Here is an 18,379-nt window from a genome sequence, read left to right as displayed (position 1 = left end):
AGCATGCAGACGTTGGTGAGTGGCGACACCACGGGGTTAACCCGAGCATCCGCAGGGACATCCTCGCAGGTGGGATGATGGTGAACAATGCGTCACCACGGACCCGAGCATCCGCGCTTAGCCGTGCGCGGCATCGCCGTGTCCGGGGAAAAGGGGATCCTGGTGGTTGAGCCGATGCCGAGCGTTTGGACCCTTAAGGCCCCTCGGCGGAGGCAACACACCACTTTGGCCCCAGCTTCCTGTAGACGGCACCTCCGGCCTGACCCGACCGGGGGAAATCGGCAGTCGCCTTTTCCTATCCTCCCCTCTATCTTTCACTTTCCTATTCCCTTTCTTACAACTTTCCTGTATCCTCCTCTCTTCTTCGTTTTTTCCTCTTTTTCATGGCGGCGAGGGTTAACCGTGTGTGACCAACTACCCTGAGTTGAGTCATATTAGGTTATAGTTAAGGTGTACAGCTGGCGTAGGCAGGACTTTCAAGTTCCTGTCGCGTCCCCTTGTTGGACTCCATGGTGGGTGGCTGGCACCATGACCGAAAAACATCAATTTTTTATGGCTCCCCCCCTTTCAAAATCTGATCGCCCTCTCAAAAGAGGGCGGACCGATGCAACAGCTCAGTTCCTCACCAGAAAAGAAACGTTCCCAAAGTATCATGTTATTCATAGCGAAATAACAGAGCAACCAGCCAGAAAGATATCCCCATTCATAGTTACTAAGAGTCTGTCAGATGCCTTGGGCCCCGGCTACAGGGTAACAAAACTAGCAAGTGGTGACCTATTGCTCGAAATCAAAGATAACACGCAACATGAAAAACTGCCAAACATTGTGTCTTTTGGGGAGGTTGCAGTCTCTGTCACTGCACACCGATCCCTGAACACTGTCAGAGGTGTAATTTCTGAAAATGATCTTCTTTTGCTCACCGAAAAGGAAATGTTGGAAGGTCTTAGTGACCAAGATGTTGTAAATGTGCACCGAATAAAAATCAGAAAAGATGACAAGGAAATAGCAACCAAACACTTAGTACTCACTTTTGCCTGTAGCACACTCCCTGAATCTATTCAAGTTGGCTATGAAAAAATCCGAGTTCGTGCCTACATTCCAAACCCCCGTCGGTGTTTTAATTGCCAGAGGTTTGGTCATGGCTCCCAGAGTTGCCGTGGCCATCAAACATGTGCAAAATGTGCATCAAGAGAACATAAATCCGAGAACTGTCAAGCATCACCACACTGCACAAACTGCGAAGGCGAACACCCAGCGTATTCTAGGTCTTGCCCATCATGGAAGATGGAAAAAGAAATCATAACATTGAAAACAAAAGAAAACATTTCATTCAAAGAAGCACGTAAACGATTTTCACAGTCTAATCCATTCGCCTTCACAGCTAGGACAAACTTCGCGGATGTGGTGCGCAGGGGCGGTGCATCACACCGCAATCAGGCGCCTGCCCAAGTCTCGTTTACCGGGACACAGGCAGCGCCATCAACGCCCCAGGCAGGGACAGCGAAAGCTGCCCTGTCGTCTCCCAAAAAGGTCCAGCCGTCCCTTGAGTCGGCGGACAACCAGGCTACTCCCCGCCGTGGGAGGCCTGAAACCCGCACACGCACGGTTTCCTCGCGGGCTTCCAGCACCTCCTCCGAGGTGATGGATGTCACCCCTGGCACGTCCGTCCCGCTCGGGCGGCACAGCTCACTCGAGCGTCGCAAAGGACGGGCCAGAATAACGGGACCCGAAAAGCCAGAAACTTAGGTTTCAGCTCAATCTTTCCAAAAAAAAACAAGAAAAACAACAAAAATGGCTTTTTTAATCCAATGGAACTGTAGAGGACTTATAAAAAACTACAGTGATGTAACAGATCTTTTAATTTCACTTTCCCCAGTCATTTTTTGTTTACAAGAGACCAATTTAGGCCCGCAACACAAAAACATTCTGAAAAAATATCAAGTGTTTCGTTGCGACCGACAGCAAGCATGTCGGCTCTCTGGAGGCGCTGCTATCGTTGTTCAGAGTGGTGTTCCAGCTCGCGAAGTCAAACTTCAGACTAAATATGAAGCTGTTGCAGTCACCGTTCTTCATTTTAAAACGATCACAATATGTTCCATCTATCTTGAACCACATATAACAGTAACACTTGAGGACATGGAAGAACTTTTAAAACAACTACCAGAGCCATATCTTTTAGTCGGAGATTTTAATGCCCACTCCTCCTTCTGGGGAAGTGATCAAACTGATACTAGAGGTCGCATTTTAGAAGATTTTATACTGTGCAACAATGTGTGCCTACTCAATACAGGAAAGCACACCTATTGCTCTCCAAGTACTGGAAAAACTAGCCCCTTAGATTTATCTTTTAGTTCACCATCAGTTTTTACAGTTTTTAAATGGGAAGTCCTGGACAACCCTTATGGAAGTGACCATTTGCCAGTAATTATCAGCATACCATCGTCACCTTTAATCATCCAAAGTAAACCTCGCCGTTGGAAACTACACTTAGCCGACTGGTCACTCTTTCGAGAAAAGGCCAGCCTGGATAATATATACTCCGATAGCCTTAGCGTTGACGAACTGAATGAAATCTTCACAACCTGTATCATAGCTGCTGCGCGCCTAGCGATTCCTCAGTCCTCGGGATTGGTAAGACAAAACCACAAGTTCTGGTATACACAAGAATGTAAAGAAGCTAAAAAGAAACAAAATAAAGCCTGGGGAATTTTTCGACGATACCCAACACAAGAAAACCTTATCAATTTTAAAAAGGCGAGAGCAAAATCACGTCACGTACGTCGCGCTGCTGAGAAAACTTCCTGGCAGAATTATATATCATCCATAAATAGTACAATCACTTCCAAAAAAATGTGGGAGCAAGTTCGTAAACTAAATGGCAGCTTCTCCCCATTCACAATTCCTTTTCTGACACCCCCTGGTACCCAAACAAGCATCGGTGAACAAGCAGACATACTAGGAGAACATTTCTCTACAATTTCCAGTTCCTCGCATTATACACAGTCATTCTTAAAGTATAAGAACACAGCCGAAAAACAAAGACTCCCAACTAACAGCAGTACCAAGGAGCCTTACAATAACCCAATTACTCTTCAGGAAATCCATAAAGTACTGTCCGCCGGTAAAATGACTGCACCCGGCCCAGACGAAATACATTATGAAATGCTAGCTCATCTCTCGGAACCTGCCATAGAGGCACTTTTAAGATTTTTTAATAAAATATGGGTATCAGGAAAAATACCGGACACCTGGAAAAAAGCAATAATTGTCCCTCTCCTGAAACATGGAAAACCATCAACCTCCCCTGATAGTTACAGGCCTATAGCACTCACAAGTTGTCTTGCAAAATGTTTTGAAAGCGTATTGAATACTAGATTAATGTTCATCCTCGAATCCCGTGAACTTCTGGACGTCCACCAATGTGGATTTAAAAAAGCGCACTCAACAACTGACCATCTTGTCCGCCTTGAAAACACAGTACGAGAAGCTTTCATTCATAAACAACACTGTTTGGCAGTCTTCTTTGATATGGAAAAAGCTTACGACACTACCTGGAGGTTTGGCATTCTCCGCGACCTAGCAGATCTAGGTATCCGTGGAAGGATGCTGAACTGCCTGAAAGATTTTCTGTCCGACCGTTCATTTCAGGTACGCCTGGGTTCAACACTTTCGAGGAACTTCATTCAAGAAAATGGAGTACCGCAAGGATGCATTCTAAGCACTACACTCTTCGTCATAAAAATGAATTCGCTAGCAAACTTCATTCCAAAGTCCATTATGTATTCAGTCTATGTCGATGACCTTCAGATTGCATGTACATCCTCCAGCTTATCAACCTGTGAGAGGCAAATACAACTAACATTAAACAGACTAGTGATATGGGCAGATAGAAATGGTTTTAAGTTTTCCCCACAGAAAACAGTAGCGATTCTTTTCTCACTAAAAAGAGGCTTGCAGAATGACCCTACCCTAAATTTGAACAGAACTATACTGCCAGTAAAAGGAGAACATAAATTTTTAGGCATAACATTCGACAAAAGACTTACATTCCTACCGCACATAAACACACTAAAAAAGAAAGCCTCGCAATCTTTAAACATACTCAAAGTACTCTCAAGGAAACATTGGGGGTCTGATAGAACATGTCTTCTGCACATATATCGCTCGTTGGTACGTTCATCCTTGGATTATGGGTGCATTGTGTACGGCTCAGCAAGACCATCTTACCTAAAAAAATTAGATTCAGTACATAACTCAGGCTTGCGCCTCTCATGCGGTGCATACAGGACATCCCCCATAGTAAGCCTCTATGTAGAAACAAATGAACCCTCACTAGAAATTAGAAGAACCACTCTAACGTGTGCATATGTCCTTAAAATACGGTCACTACCAAAACACATCTGCTATCCGGTTGTAACAAAATGTCCTTCTAGAATAATATTTGCAAACAAACCTCAAGCTACCAGGCCACTGCTCTTGCGTTTTGAAGAGATGTGCCAAAATCTCGATATGCAGGACACACTACCTGACGTTGCCCGAAGACGAGACCCACTACCTCCATGGTACAATTTTCCTGTAATCTGCGACTTCACACTTACACAGTTCCGTAAAAAGAAAACTCCACAACAGCATATCATACAAGAATTTCTTGCACTGAAAGAAAAATACAGTAGCTTTTCAGAATTTTATACTGATGGTTCAAAAACAGATAATTATGTAGGAAGCGCGGTAGTACGAGGGAATTGGGAGGAAACAGTAAGACTTCCGCAGTGTGCATCTGTTTTCACTGCCGAATGTTACGCCGTATATGTTGCCATAGAAAAAATAGTAAACGAGAACGTCAAGAACGGTATCATTTATACAGACTCCTTAAGTGTGTTTACAGCTCTCCACTCTCGAAATGCTATCACTCCTCTACTCGGTGACATCATACACAACATAGTAACATCCACAGCTAAAGGACACAACATAAAACTATGTTGGGTCCCGAGTCATGTAGGAATAGAAGGCAATGAGAGAGCAGATTTATGCGCTGCCCAAGCACGTGACAAGCAAATAAAAAATGTAAATGTGCCGCATCGAGACTGCATAAACTTAGTAAATCTTAAAGCAAGGCAAAAATGGCAATCTGCTTGGAATAGTGAAATAAACAATAAACTACATTTGGTAAAACCTGTTTTAGGAGAATGGAAGTCATGTGTACACCAAGAACGTTTCAAAGAAGTGATTATCTGCCGTCTCCGTATAGGTCACACGCACCTTACACACAACTTTCTGCTCACGAAACAAGATAAACCAGTTTGTGCATGTGGAGGTGAACTTACAGTTAACCACATTTTATTTTCATGTTCTAAACTCGAAAAACTAAGGAAAAAGTGCTTTTCTCTGTTTTACACGCAAACCATTCCTTTCCACCCAGCGCTACTCATAGGCGATAATGCAATTGTGGACATATCTTGTGTTTTTAAATTTTTAACTGAAGCAGGTTTTCTCAACAAAATATAAATCATGACCCACAGCTTCACATGATGTCCCTCAGCCATTTCCTCACCCGTGAAGAAAGGGCTGAGGCTTTTATTTGATTGGTCGGGTTCCTCGACCTCCTCGCCCAGCCAAGGATGGCTGCTGAGGCTACCTGACCTTTTTAAAGCTTTTACCTTTAGCAATTCTTAAATCTTTTTTTTTCTGTTATTAGTAGATAGGTAATTTTTTAGGCCCTTTACACCACTGATCACCTTTTCACATTTTTATTAAATCGCACAGAAATTATTATACCTTGTGTTTGGCGCATGATGGCCTTAGCTGCCTATGTGCCATTAAACCTAACATAACATAACATAACATGAACTGGTATGAAAAAAATCTCTCTTCGCCGTGAGCTTTGGGGCGCGGTGATCTTCCTGAACACGCAGACGATGCATTTAAGCTGCCAGAGCCTCGGTATTTCTTGTCACTTACTCGACTGCAGTCGAGGTGAAATGGAAACAAATAACGGTTTTGTAAGTGCTAACGTTGTAGTATACATCATCCATAGTCGTTGTCGAAGTCTTGCTACATGCATGGCAGATTGCATAGTCATGAAGGTGTGAATTTAAGGCTGGAAGAACGTGGTGCATGCGTTCAAGGTTAACGGTAATCAACAAACGTTTCAATTTAGAAGTATTTCACCAACATATGTATCCATTGTCAGTAATTTACAGGACCGACTAGTCGTTTACATATCTGCCGATTGCTTAAGGCCCTGCAATGTGGAACCAAAAAACGAGAACCACTGACTGGGCTTTGCTGTGCAACCATAGCAATGATTCTGGCTTTCCGGGATGCACGGTCTGGTAGTGCCTGTTTGAATTTCATCACCCGACCCGGTGCCACATCAGAATTCTCTAAAAAGTGAATTTCCTTCCCAGTCACCTAACTCGCACTTTTACTATTCATTTCATGCTCATCTTTCATTCTGCATAGCAACATGCACAAGCGATGCAATGTGACGTGGTAGTTGTTGCATCTCTTCGCCTTCAGTGCGGCCAGAAAAAAGACACGTTGTGAAGAAACCTGTCGTAGAGACTCAAAGATTGTGAAATAGAAGAGCTTTCAAGCTGTATGATATCCGTTGGATTCCTGCCTACTGGCTTTCAGCGTGTCACTCCATACAGCCATCGATACGCCGCCATGGGTTACAGCATTTGTGACATAGGCTTTGGGTATCATCTTAGAACAGCCCTGCCAACAGTCCAACGCTGCAGTTAACGACAGGTGTGGCTCACTTCCTGATCGTCACGCTGCTCGTGGACCACACATCCGCATCAAAGAAGCGAGTATGAGACCTGCACGTTACTTTACGTGACACAGGCACATGCATGCAGTTTTGAGATCCTGACAGTTCGCGTGAATGGCTACACTGCGGACGTTTTGGATATGTGCCAGAGCGCCGATACAGGTAGGAAATATTGCGTAGAAAAAAATCCGTAAAAGAATAGCGAAGTATACTTAGTAAATGTTTCGCGTTCATGTCATATGATCAATGTTCCCATGCCGGAGGTGCGGAGTTCGACCCCCGACACCACTTGGTACCCACCGGCGATAAAATAGGTACAAGTTTTCCTCCGGCCTGGTGCTCGGCTTCTTTAGGATGCACTGCTTGAGAAATGGGTCTTTGATCCCACCTTGAGTAGATAAAAAAAAAAAAACACTTTGTGTCATGGCTCTGTTCAGCCACAGATTCCCTTGGCCATAAAATTTCACCATTATCATAATATACTCGGCGTAGATGCCTTTCGTGCATTACACCTTTCGCCACACACTATCCGTTCACTCATCAGTGATGCGAGTGATCAAGCCATGCATGCTAAACAGGGTGCGCTGCTTAGTGACAGATTATTACCAGAAAGACTCATTGCCGGAGAGCACTCGAAGAGCCTACACGTCGTCAATCGATTAATCCTGTGTGTCTGCCAACGAGTGTTGCAAGCATTGACAAAGATGGAGGCCATGCGGCTAGACCTTCCTTCTTTATTTTTGTTTTCGGTAAACGCTAACGCACTTTTCCTCAAGCTCAACAACACTTAGTGCCCGCCGTGGCCCGCATAAAACGTAGCCACTTCAGGAGTCTCCAGCTGGTCCCTTGAGCACATTCGCAGCGCACGCTCGGTTCTCATTAAGCCCGCGAGCTCATCTTGCCACGTAGACCTTTTCCTCAATCACGCCTTCTTTCGTGCAGGTCGTGTTTGGCTATTCCGATGTTTTGCGTCCTTCGAAGGTCCCAGACGAGCCTCGAAGCATTAGCGAGGCGAGAGACCTTGAAGTCTTTGTACGGAGCAGAGGCGCAATTAAAATGTAGCTTTGCAGTCGCAGTGTTGTTGCAAACATAATTAATTATCTCGAGTTCTTTCACGTTATGATGGTCATGGATGAGCAGCTTTTACTTTTTGGCTTACTTGCATTGGCAAGGTTGAGAAAATCGACACGTGCATGGCATGCTTGCCAATCAATCTAATCATAGAACCGGCTTTGAAAGAATGTAACACTTAGGGTTCGCGTCGCTTGCGCCATTCAAGCTATAATCGCGAAGCAATAATGGTTGTAATAGCTAGCCGCGGGGTATTATAGGTTTTTTGGGAATCAGCACTTGTACATGGTTGCCTGTAAAGCCATTTCCGCAGTAAATTAAGAATAGGCACATTTAGGCTACGGCTTCTCGCCTGAAAGTGTTACTAATAGCCTGCATCTTAGTCCTTATACGCGGTGACCTTGAAGTCGGTTACTGCTTCTGTTGGTTTCTACCTTGGGCAATCTTCACGCCGCTGTAGCGAAGTGGTTTTTTCCTTCCTAGCTAGGCGTGGCCTAACCGTGAACAAAAGGACAAGAACAAGCTCGGGATGGGGCACAACTTAAAATGCGCTTTTTTTTTCTTCTCTTTGAAGCTCGACCAAACGAGTTTATAGAGTAAAAGTGCGTGGGCACTTCCATCCAAGCCTGTTTTGCTGCGTGGTTAACTGAGCTATGCTCAAAAGACAAATATTAAAACCCTGATTCCGTCGAGTAAGTTCGTTCTGGAAAATTGTGTTGTGCCCAACTAGCGAGCCACGGATAAAAAGCCGCCATTTTTTCAAGAGTTTGCAGAGTCGGATGATTTTTAGCACACCTTGGCCTGGAAATTTACTGGTGATCTTGGAGAAGATGCTTTTTGAATGAGGCGAAAAACTTGTCGCGCAGAACTTCATTTTTCTTCGTCATTTTCTTATTTGGGTTCATTCCGGGAAACAGTAATATTTAGCATACAGCACCCCCCTTTTTGCAAAGGCTTGTCACAAACCGGAAAATGGTGCTTTGTGTAAGGTTTAGTGCAGTGAGGCAACCCCGAAGGCGATCGTTTCTTTTTGCAGTGTGCACTCTCCGCCTTTTCCTCATTAAAATTCCTTTCTCTCTCTTGCAGTGCGCAAGTGAGGACGTGTTCACAGGCCTATACCAAGTGGTTTTTCTTCGTATGGTGTGGCTAAAGTTAAAAGCTCATGATACTTCTAGTCTTAAGCTTTATAATTATTTCCGTAGTGCGATATGCAGAAAAATCTAATAGCATTACAAACTCAACAATTTTGGAGAAAAGCATTTTAAAGGAGGAAATTGTTTGCGAACTCAATTTTTTCGTATAATATAAAGTTTAACTATAACAATCAATATATCCGCCAGTCAACCGACTCCAGTGTTCTATTTTTGGTTTGGTTTGGTTTATGCGGTTTAACGTCCCAAAGCGACTAAGGCTGTGAGAGACGCCGTAGTGGAGGGCTCCGGAAATTTCGACCACCTGGGGTTCTTCAAAGTGCACTGACATCGCACAGTACACGGGCCTCTAGAATTTCTCCTCCAAAGAAATTCAATCGCCGTGGCCGGGATCGAACCCGCGTCTTTCGGGTCAGCAGCCGAGCACCATAACCACTCAGCCACGCGGCTTTGTTCTATTAACGCTTTTGCTGTCGTCCAAAAGCGTTCCACATTGGTTTTCTATGGCAGCCTTAATTGTTCGAGGCGATTAATGAAAACATTGTTAAAAGAACGATTTTGCTACATATATAAAAAGAATGGACCATTACCTTAAATATTTCTGTAAGAGTACTCTATAATTCTCCAATTTTCAAAATTTTTATCCGAGAATGGCGGACATGGCTGCATTGTCGTCATACAGCTAGCGGTTACTTCCCTAGTCACTTATACCAACCTGCTGTCAGTCGATCGCAATGTTCGCAGGTATGAAAGAAACGCATTCAAGGAAAACATATTCAAAATCCACATGATCTCAGAAATTCCAGTTCTTAAAGACAGACTGAAGACAGCGTCCATAAATTCCTCTTTGTGAAAACCGGTTCTGTAACGGTTTCTGGGTGTGTTGAGTTTTTTCGGCAGCAGTATATTTATTCCTGCGAGGAATGCATTTAAAAAGATTCCCTTCCCTCTATTAAAATTCTTGTCGTCTGCTCTAAAAAGGACTCTGGAATCAGCGTATTGGAGTCAATGTTGGTGAGGCATAGACTGTAGGATCGGCACAAATAAAACTGTGTCGATGGAGGCAGTTTACATGCGAAATGGGCTGAGGATGCTGGCACTTATATTTTATTTTCTGGCCCTTTCTAGCTGCTAAGAGCTCAATTTTCGGTAAAAGTCGCGCTGTTTTCGTTTAAAGTGCGGCAACAATCAGTTTACCCTCGGTCTCCTGTTACGCCGATACAAATAATGTCATGGGAGAAAGCGGCACTTGCATTTGGGTTTACCTCTATATTTTTGATTTCGCTATTTATACAACTTTGGAAGAAGGGAGCTACTGCAAAGTGTCGCTAACATTGCATTTATTTTTATTCGCGCAATTTTCACCTTTGCATTTTGGTGCGCTTAATGCAGTGTTGAAAATGGAATTAAATGGGTCATAAACGTGAATGCAGACACAGCAGTGAAGACAAATCTAGTCGACTATCGCGCTCGTCAACCGCAGTCACTACCGCAGTCACTAAAAGTAACTGGACTCGCACCATGTTGGCGCGAAAAATGAATTGAGTATAAATTGAGTGGGCGCTGAGTAAGCGACACCAAAATAGTTTAACAGACGAAACCCGAAACTGGAGAGGGGAGCTTTGTGTACAGAAAAAAAAAGAAAGACTTTATGCTGCAGCCATTCGTAAGGCAGCACTTCAAGAACCCGTCAGTGACCTCCTAAATTTACACATTCCGTTCTGTGTGCAAGCCCGATAACTAAGAGCGCCACTATGTTTTTGTTTACCCGTGCTTCGGCGGGCATAAGATTGCACTAAAACGTTTACTGCTTACAAACGTACAAGTGACAAGATGATCAACTACAACGCTTGCATTTCCTTTCACGTCTTTCTATATACGACCTCCGAAGTAAGCAAAACCTTGCGTGAGTACCTGTCCGCTGATTCCGCTGCATAAGAAAGACGGTATCTAAGCGCCTAGCGACACCTTCAACCTTGTCTTGTTGCTGCGTTTACTCTCGCAACTATGCGGTAGGTCTCGCACCGTCTCAGCTCCTGTCATGGCTCTGTCGTGCAGCGTTAGATGCAACGGTCTTATGCAAAGTTGTTCTGTATGAAAAACCGTTGCTTACTCGACTCCTGTACGTACTGCACGTAGGCTATGGCCTTTCAAGGGACACCCGTCCCATGGTAAACCGATCTTTTATTCTCTTTTGGCATTCACCTGACTGGCGGAACTCCAGGGTGAACTGTGTATGACCCTCACTTTCCTTTGAGCTCGTCAACCACTACATCCGTGGCACTTATTATTTATTTATTTTTGATCTCATGGAGTGAGTCAGCGCTCGACAAATCCCTTTTGAGCGGTGTCAGTAAGTTTGTCGTCACCCTGTCCGTGACGTTAAGAGACGGGAAGTGGGCGGAGCGGGTGAGGGAACAAACGCTGGTTGAGGACACCTTAGTCGAAATCAAGAAGAAACTGGCTTAGGTGGGGCAAGTAATGAGAACGCAAGATAACTGATAGTCGCCAAGATTAACGGACTGTACTCGAAGGGAAGGAAAGTGTAGCAGGGGGCGGCATAAAGTTAGGTGGGCCGATGAGCTTAAAAAAATTGCGGGAATAAGGGGACTGCGGCTCGCAAAGGAGAGGGTTAACTGGAGAAAAATTATAGCTACATTTGTCCTGTTGTGGGCATAGTCAGGCTGATGACGATGATGACGTCTCTCTTACCTTTAATACTGTAATTCAATTTCTTTCACACGAGCTCCAATTCTGTGCTGTTATACGGCATGGTATAGTTACTAGCGAATTTAGAAGAGAATGCTGTTTGGTAACACTCCGCTTGGAAATATTCTTGTGCTTTTCTGCATCTTGCAATGATTTAAAAGTGAGTCCAAGTTCACGTCTCAGTAGGTACACTAATACATAACAGATTCATTAGAAATACGCATAAAACATGCTGACATATTCTTCCTTGAGTCATTAGGCATCCTGGCTGTCGGTGGCGTACTTCCTTGTGTATTTAAATGTAGGCAATACATAATTGGACGCATAATACATATGATGCCGAGGCCGTATGCTTGTCACTCCTCGCACACACACACACACACAGACGCACACGCACACACACACGCGCGCACACACACGCAATACATGTGTAGTACATACAAGAGCGATGTGGTGGGCTAGTTGGTAATGCATATCTCTAAGAACAGCGCAGGAAACAGGACAGAACGAAGCAGCGCCCGTGTGTGTGTCCTTCGTTCGGTCCTCTTACTTGCGCTGTTCCTAAAGATACGTAGTACATACATTTACGCAGCCACACATACAGGTTTCCAGAAGTAACTAAAATGGTTTATATTGTGATTGATAACAAGCCATATGCCCGAAAACTTTTCATAAAGAGTTTACATACACACCTGCATATATAAAGAGGCGAAAATGTGTTTAACCAGAAGATGACATCAGGTGATCTTTTGTCGTTTGTGGAAAGCAGCCACATTTTAGTCGCACAAAGAGCCGCTTCTCTCTTTAATAGACATTCACCACAGCGGCACGCCCGTCTTTTGAATAGGTTAATGCGTACTAGACTGCAAGAACTGAGCCATTGTTCATCTTTCACTCTAATTTTAATTTTCTCTCTCTCCCACCAAGGTTTCCAACGTCTTGCGCTGAGCTCTGACTGCTAAAGACAGTTCTGCAGGTTACGTGGAAAACGCAGAATCACGTAAGATTGTGCGTTATCTTATCTCTATGCTAATTGCTTGCTTAAGAAACTAACACGACCTTTAGCATGAATATTTGATTTGGAATGGTAGACCTGATGATATTAAACTGTAAAGAAACTTTGTGCAATCTTTGAAAACGTTCCTGATGAATATGTGAAGTTATGGCGTATTTGTTTTTCTTTTTCTGAGCATGTGTGTATTGTGTACGCTTGCTTTTGTTTATCTCTTAATTGTAGAGAATGTGACTTTTACTTTATGAACGCAATGTGTCGTCTTGGCGTGCCGGATTTAAAATGTACAATATTGTGATGGACCCGAAACTAGCCTCTGGCTACGGGTCCTAGAGCATTCTGCGTATTGTACCCTTGTAAATGGATCTTCGTTTGAAATAAAAAAAAGAGGAGGTCTTCTCTAAATTAGAAGCGGCTGAATTTTCGAATGGCAAGTAACCTAGCGCAAGGGCGTTGCTCATACAACAGGTAAAAGGAAAACAATTTTCATAAAAAAAAACTTATTTGCCCACCGCCCAGATTCACTCACGGGTCGACATACTTTATCGATTACCTCGTGAGAAAACTTCGAGCATATCGTCGGCGGGCCTACGGCACAATGTCTTGTAAGAGCCATACCTCAGGCAGACCCTTCCGTAAGCAGGTTTACTTTCCTACCATGTATGTTACAAGGAAAGTGGTAGCCCGCTGCCTAGCTGCCTACGAGCTGAGAAGGCGTGCATCTGCACGGCACGTCCCTCCTTTTGTGTATGTGAGGCGTTTAGGCGGCTCTGAAGGTGATCTTCAACACCGGATGGCACGTGGTGTCTCTGAGATTGTGTACCCAGGGCACAGGGTCCAGCAGAAATGATGCAGCCAATGTGCGTGGCTTCTATCAGCGATGTTATATGCGCATGGAAAATCTGGGCCTTGGAAAAGAGGAAGAATTTATTCCTGGAACAGCTGCAACCCGTGCCTAGCCGCCAGCGTTGTTTCCTTCTTTCCGGTAGGAGATGTTGCCGTTCCTTCGGTACGTGAACCTGGAGCACTGAGAATTTATAGCACGAGGAAAGCTGTTCTTGTCTTTAGGCCTAATTCGTTACCGGCTTTTCGGGTGGCGGTGTCTTGGCATTTCTTTGTGCAATACAACGCCTTCCTTGTCGACAAGCATTTGTCACAGGTTTTGTCGGCTTAGAGGTAGTCCTGCACCAGGCCAGACAAGCAGCTTGACGGGCTGGAGGGCAATACAGAACGAACACGTAAATAGAAGTTTAATGCCCGTTTAGCTCTCAGTGAAAGAACTGCCTTTGCGTTTGAGATAATGGGGGTCGAGGCGCCCCTGTCGACGCTTGCAGACACTCCATAGAGCATATATTTATAAGCAGCATTTCAAATAGCTTAACGGCTGCGCGGTTGTGTGATTTTATTACGTTGCAAGTACTTTCAGCTATTTATTACAGGTTAAAAAGCGGGAAAAATGGAAGCAATGATTTTTGAACACCGCACCGGATTTACGAGGCTTTTCTTACACAAGCTTGCTTTTTAGTCAAGCAGCACGCGTAAGTTTCGGCAGCGAAGGAGAGGATCGGCTTACGAATCTTGCAGAGCACGTAATCAGCATAGACACAGAAAGCATGGGGTATAGACTTTTATATACGAAGTACATGATGTCAGATTGGTCATGCTTCCCATTTTGCGCATTGGATTCATTATGTCCGAGCATTCAAGTGTATTACTAACAACATATATTTATTTAAGGTGCGAAGTTTATATGCATCTTGCCGTCTGCCACGCATCAAGAATTTTGATTCAAGGGTAGTAAATCGTTGTTCATGACCTGAAGCAGGGCACAGTTTCGGAACCATCTGTTTTTGGATTTTTTGCATCTTGACATGGCCATCGCTGCCTTTGGTTTCAATCCGGTGCAGCAGTAAAGTTTTTGCGTGATTGGCAGGGAAGAGTAAACTCTCATCAATGGAGTATATCTGGAGCCAGGCAGGCCATTCCATGGTTCAAGGCTTGAGATATTGATAGCCTCGACGCCTTTACCGCGTATAGTTCGCGGAGGCTTCAATGCTCATAATGAACTCTGGGGCAGCTCACAAGCATTTTCGCGAGGTGCAGAAGTTGCAGGCCTTCTTTCAAAACATTCAATTGAACCCCTGAATGACGGCAGTGTTACCTACCTCTGAGACCTGACGACTGCCAGCTTGATCGACGTCAACTTTGTAACAAGCTCAGCTGCACAAATATCCAATTCTTGTATCAGCTGTATGTGCGCAGATGTCACGAAATAAATTCATTTATAAAATCAACGGAAAAGGGCGCATGCAAGGAGGCAGCTAGCAGCAGAATCACTGCTGCTACCCCGAACGAAGATTTATTCTCGACAATAGCTCACTGCCTGGGAACAAGTAGCGAATGTCTGCTAAAAATGTGAGATTGCCACGAAGTGACGTGAGATTTGGAATGTTGTGCGCTATTCGCATGTGAGCAGAAAGGTTAGCTCTCCGCGCAATACCCTTGAAAACCTTCGTGCCTGTCGGGGGGCCTAGTGACCGATTCGGCGATACCTTGACAAGCTTAGTCGACGAAGACGGCGCGGCTTCTATTCAACGTTGAATCTGCGCCAACCAGTAGTCAAAATTTGGCGAACCATTGGAAACATGCACAAACCGCCCCAAAATCTGCACCTCTTCGCAGCACTGTTTCAGCACGAAAGAAAAAATCTTTAAAACAGTTTCCAATGAACATTTCCGACTGTGTCAGTGGTATCGAGGCCATCAACATTCTCTACAGAAGGACAACTGGGGTTCACGCAGGCGGCGACGCTTGCCTTGGACCTACCCTTCACTAGGCCATGAAAAGTGAGCTATGAAGCCATCTCAAAATTACTTCGCAACACTTTCCTTCTCATCCTCAAATACTACGATACTTCTCGGAGAACTTTTGAGGTGGCTACAGAATAGAAACTAGGCGAAAAATGACCGCGTCTTGAAACTTGAGAAGTAGCCAACAAGCTACGCGTTTTTCTGGCCCATCGCCCGACTGCGTTGCCTAGATAAGCTTACGGAGAGAATGATCAACAAGCACATCACATAGCTCCTTGAAAGCCGAAAACGGTACCCCCAAGAAATGAACGGGTTCTGCCAAAGCAGGTAAGCGATTGATAATGTCACCTTTGTTTCGTCACTTGAAGAGGGCCGTCATGCTAGGCTCATCCCGACAGCTGCCTTTCCTGATGTCATGGCTGCTTTTTTACTCTGTTTTTCATCATGCCATACTCGCAGCCTTGGCCAGTATTGGTTTCGCAGGCAAATTATACAAGTGTGTTCAGCATTTATTAAAAGAATGGCAAGCTCTTCATCATCGACTTCGTCTAAACGCTACATTTACTAACGTCTTAGAGTTCCTTGTGGGTCCAGCGAAGTGTTGGGACAACTGCGGCTTAGTAAAAACAGTGAAACGTATTTTGTTAGAATTCCATCGTATTCTGAGAAGTGTGAACATTATTAACACCTTATGGAACCACTCACTCAAGTGCCTTTAACACTCGTCTGTGTATTAGGGTCCTTGGCCTGCCATAGGCAGCAGAGACGAAGTGTGAAATTTTCATTAGGTTGTTTAAATGTCATTAGTCTTCCAGACAAACTCTATTCCCTCCTATGTGCACTATCGCTGCGCATTCCCTATGCACTGGACTTCGTCATCCTGTTTCCCACACCTCTCTAATTTCATCTTTCTATCCGCGAATCCCTTCCCCACGCAGAGCAGCAACTCAGCGAATTTAAACGCCTGCTCAGTTCTCTCTTTTTAATTAAAGTTCTCTCTCTTTCTCTCTCTCTCTCGTACGAAGCACAGGCTCACGTCAGTCACGTGACAGCAATGCAATGTCGTAATGGAGTCTTCAGCAAAAACGTGCCACGCCAAGAGTAGTGGTGGATATCCTAAAGCCCAGGTAACTTACCTGATTAAGTTATGTTAGGAAAAGCTGTCACCGACATTCTTATCTGTTAGAAAGAAAATCCGTACCTAAACACCTCTGTAACCTTATTCGTGGTATGTTCGCCTGATATAGAACCCAACGGCAGCGTCTTCAAACAAATGGAGAGCTCTAACCACCAAAATATGACCAGAATGAAACAGCGCGGGGCTTTTTGGAACAAGTGCGCTACTCCGGCTGCCTGGGAAACCCTTGCCGAGCCAAGTATGTCCGCGGCGGTTACCCAACCTTTAAAAATTTCTGCTAACAGACATCTCTAAAATTCTTGTCTTTCATCTACTAGGTAGAAAAAAAATTACTTTTAGGCCCTTTACACCACCGTTTTTATCCACTTTGTTTGCAAACTCTGCTCAAACCAATTTTTCCATACCTTGAGCTTGGCGCATGATAGCCTTAGTCGCTTATGCGCCATTAAACCCAACACAACACAACACACTTCGGCTGTCTGGAGATTTTACACTCTGTTTACGGAAGCTGCTTAAATAATGTGATGATGATAAACTACTCAAGCTTAAACTTCGGGAAATTGCATGCTAGAAGCTTCAAGGATTCACAATCGAACACTTGTCATTCAAAACACCTGACAACAAACAGAAGCGCTTCCAGGCTGGCTAGAGAGCAACCAGCTACAGGCAAGCGTTGCGTAACTGCAAGAAAAAGAATCGAACTAGTGGACAAGTGGGTTTTAACATTTTATTTCCAAATTTCACACAAAATCTTCCTCACATGGTATTGATGTCAAAGGTTTTTGAAGTCGATCATGGGAGGTTCTTGACGTGTTAGGCTTTATTGATTCCGTAAAGGTCTATTTTCGGCACATTTTAAACGGAAACAAGAGTATAATTGGAGCTCTTGTTCAGTACTTACGTGTTTATTGGTGCCAATAAATTTAATCGCAGTTCGCACAGTTCCCACATTATCAGCAGGCAACAATCGGACGAACGCTATATTCATTCCTCTATTGCAACAAATATCGATGTGTTCACTGCTTTAACTTACAAAAGGCAAAGATATGCCTGCAGCAGCTGAAGGACACCCTTGGTGATGCAAGGCATGGCAGGTATTAACGAGCAGGAGCTTTACAGAACATAGTTTCCAAGCTGTTAGGATTAAGCACTGGACTAAGCCTGTTTAACTAAAATGTGACAGCATTTTAAATACTCCAAGCAGCGTAAGGAAATAAAATGCTAGTTGTAAAGAAAACATTTCGCACAGCAGAATGATGCGTGACAGGCTGGAGCTAATCACAAATTGTAACCAAAGCTCTTGCCCATTGCAGACCATTCTAACCTGTTAAGTTTATCCACAGCAGCGCCAACAACACTCTCACATATATGGGAAAGTGAGCATAAGTATGCATGGGGATTATTGAACTTACAAAGGCTGCACCAAGCCTAAAGCCTGTTCAGCAAATCCAAGTCAAGGCATTGAAGATGTGACACGTCGCAGCCAACCCCGCAAAAAAATGTGGCATTGTTACGAGGAGTTCAGCGTCGAATTTTAACAGCGTTAATGGCCAGGGCTTTCACGAAGAAAGAGTGTCACAAACTCTCCCAAATGGCCTCTTGTGCGCAAAAACAGAAGCTTGCATTTTGTAATGAATGATTTTCGCGATCCATTTATCTGCCTTTTTGCCATTGGTCATCACTGCCTTTAACACCAGAACCGGAGATATGCAC

Source organism: Amblyomma mixtum, chromosome 8, assembly GCF_055824585.1.
Source record: "Amblyomma mixtum isolate Tamu chromosome 8, ASM5582458v1, whole genome shotgun sequence".
Taxonomy (NCBI): domain Eukaryota; kingdom Metazoa; phylum Arthropoda; class Arachnida; order Ixodida; family Ixodidae; genus Amblyomma; species Amblyomma mixtum.
This window is presented reverse-complemented; position numbering follows the sequence as displayed.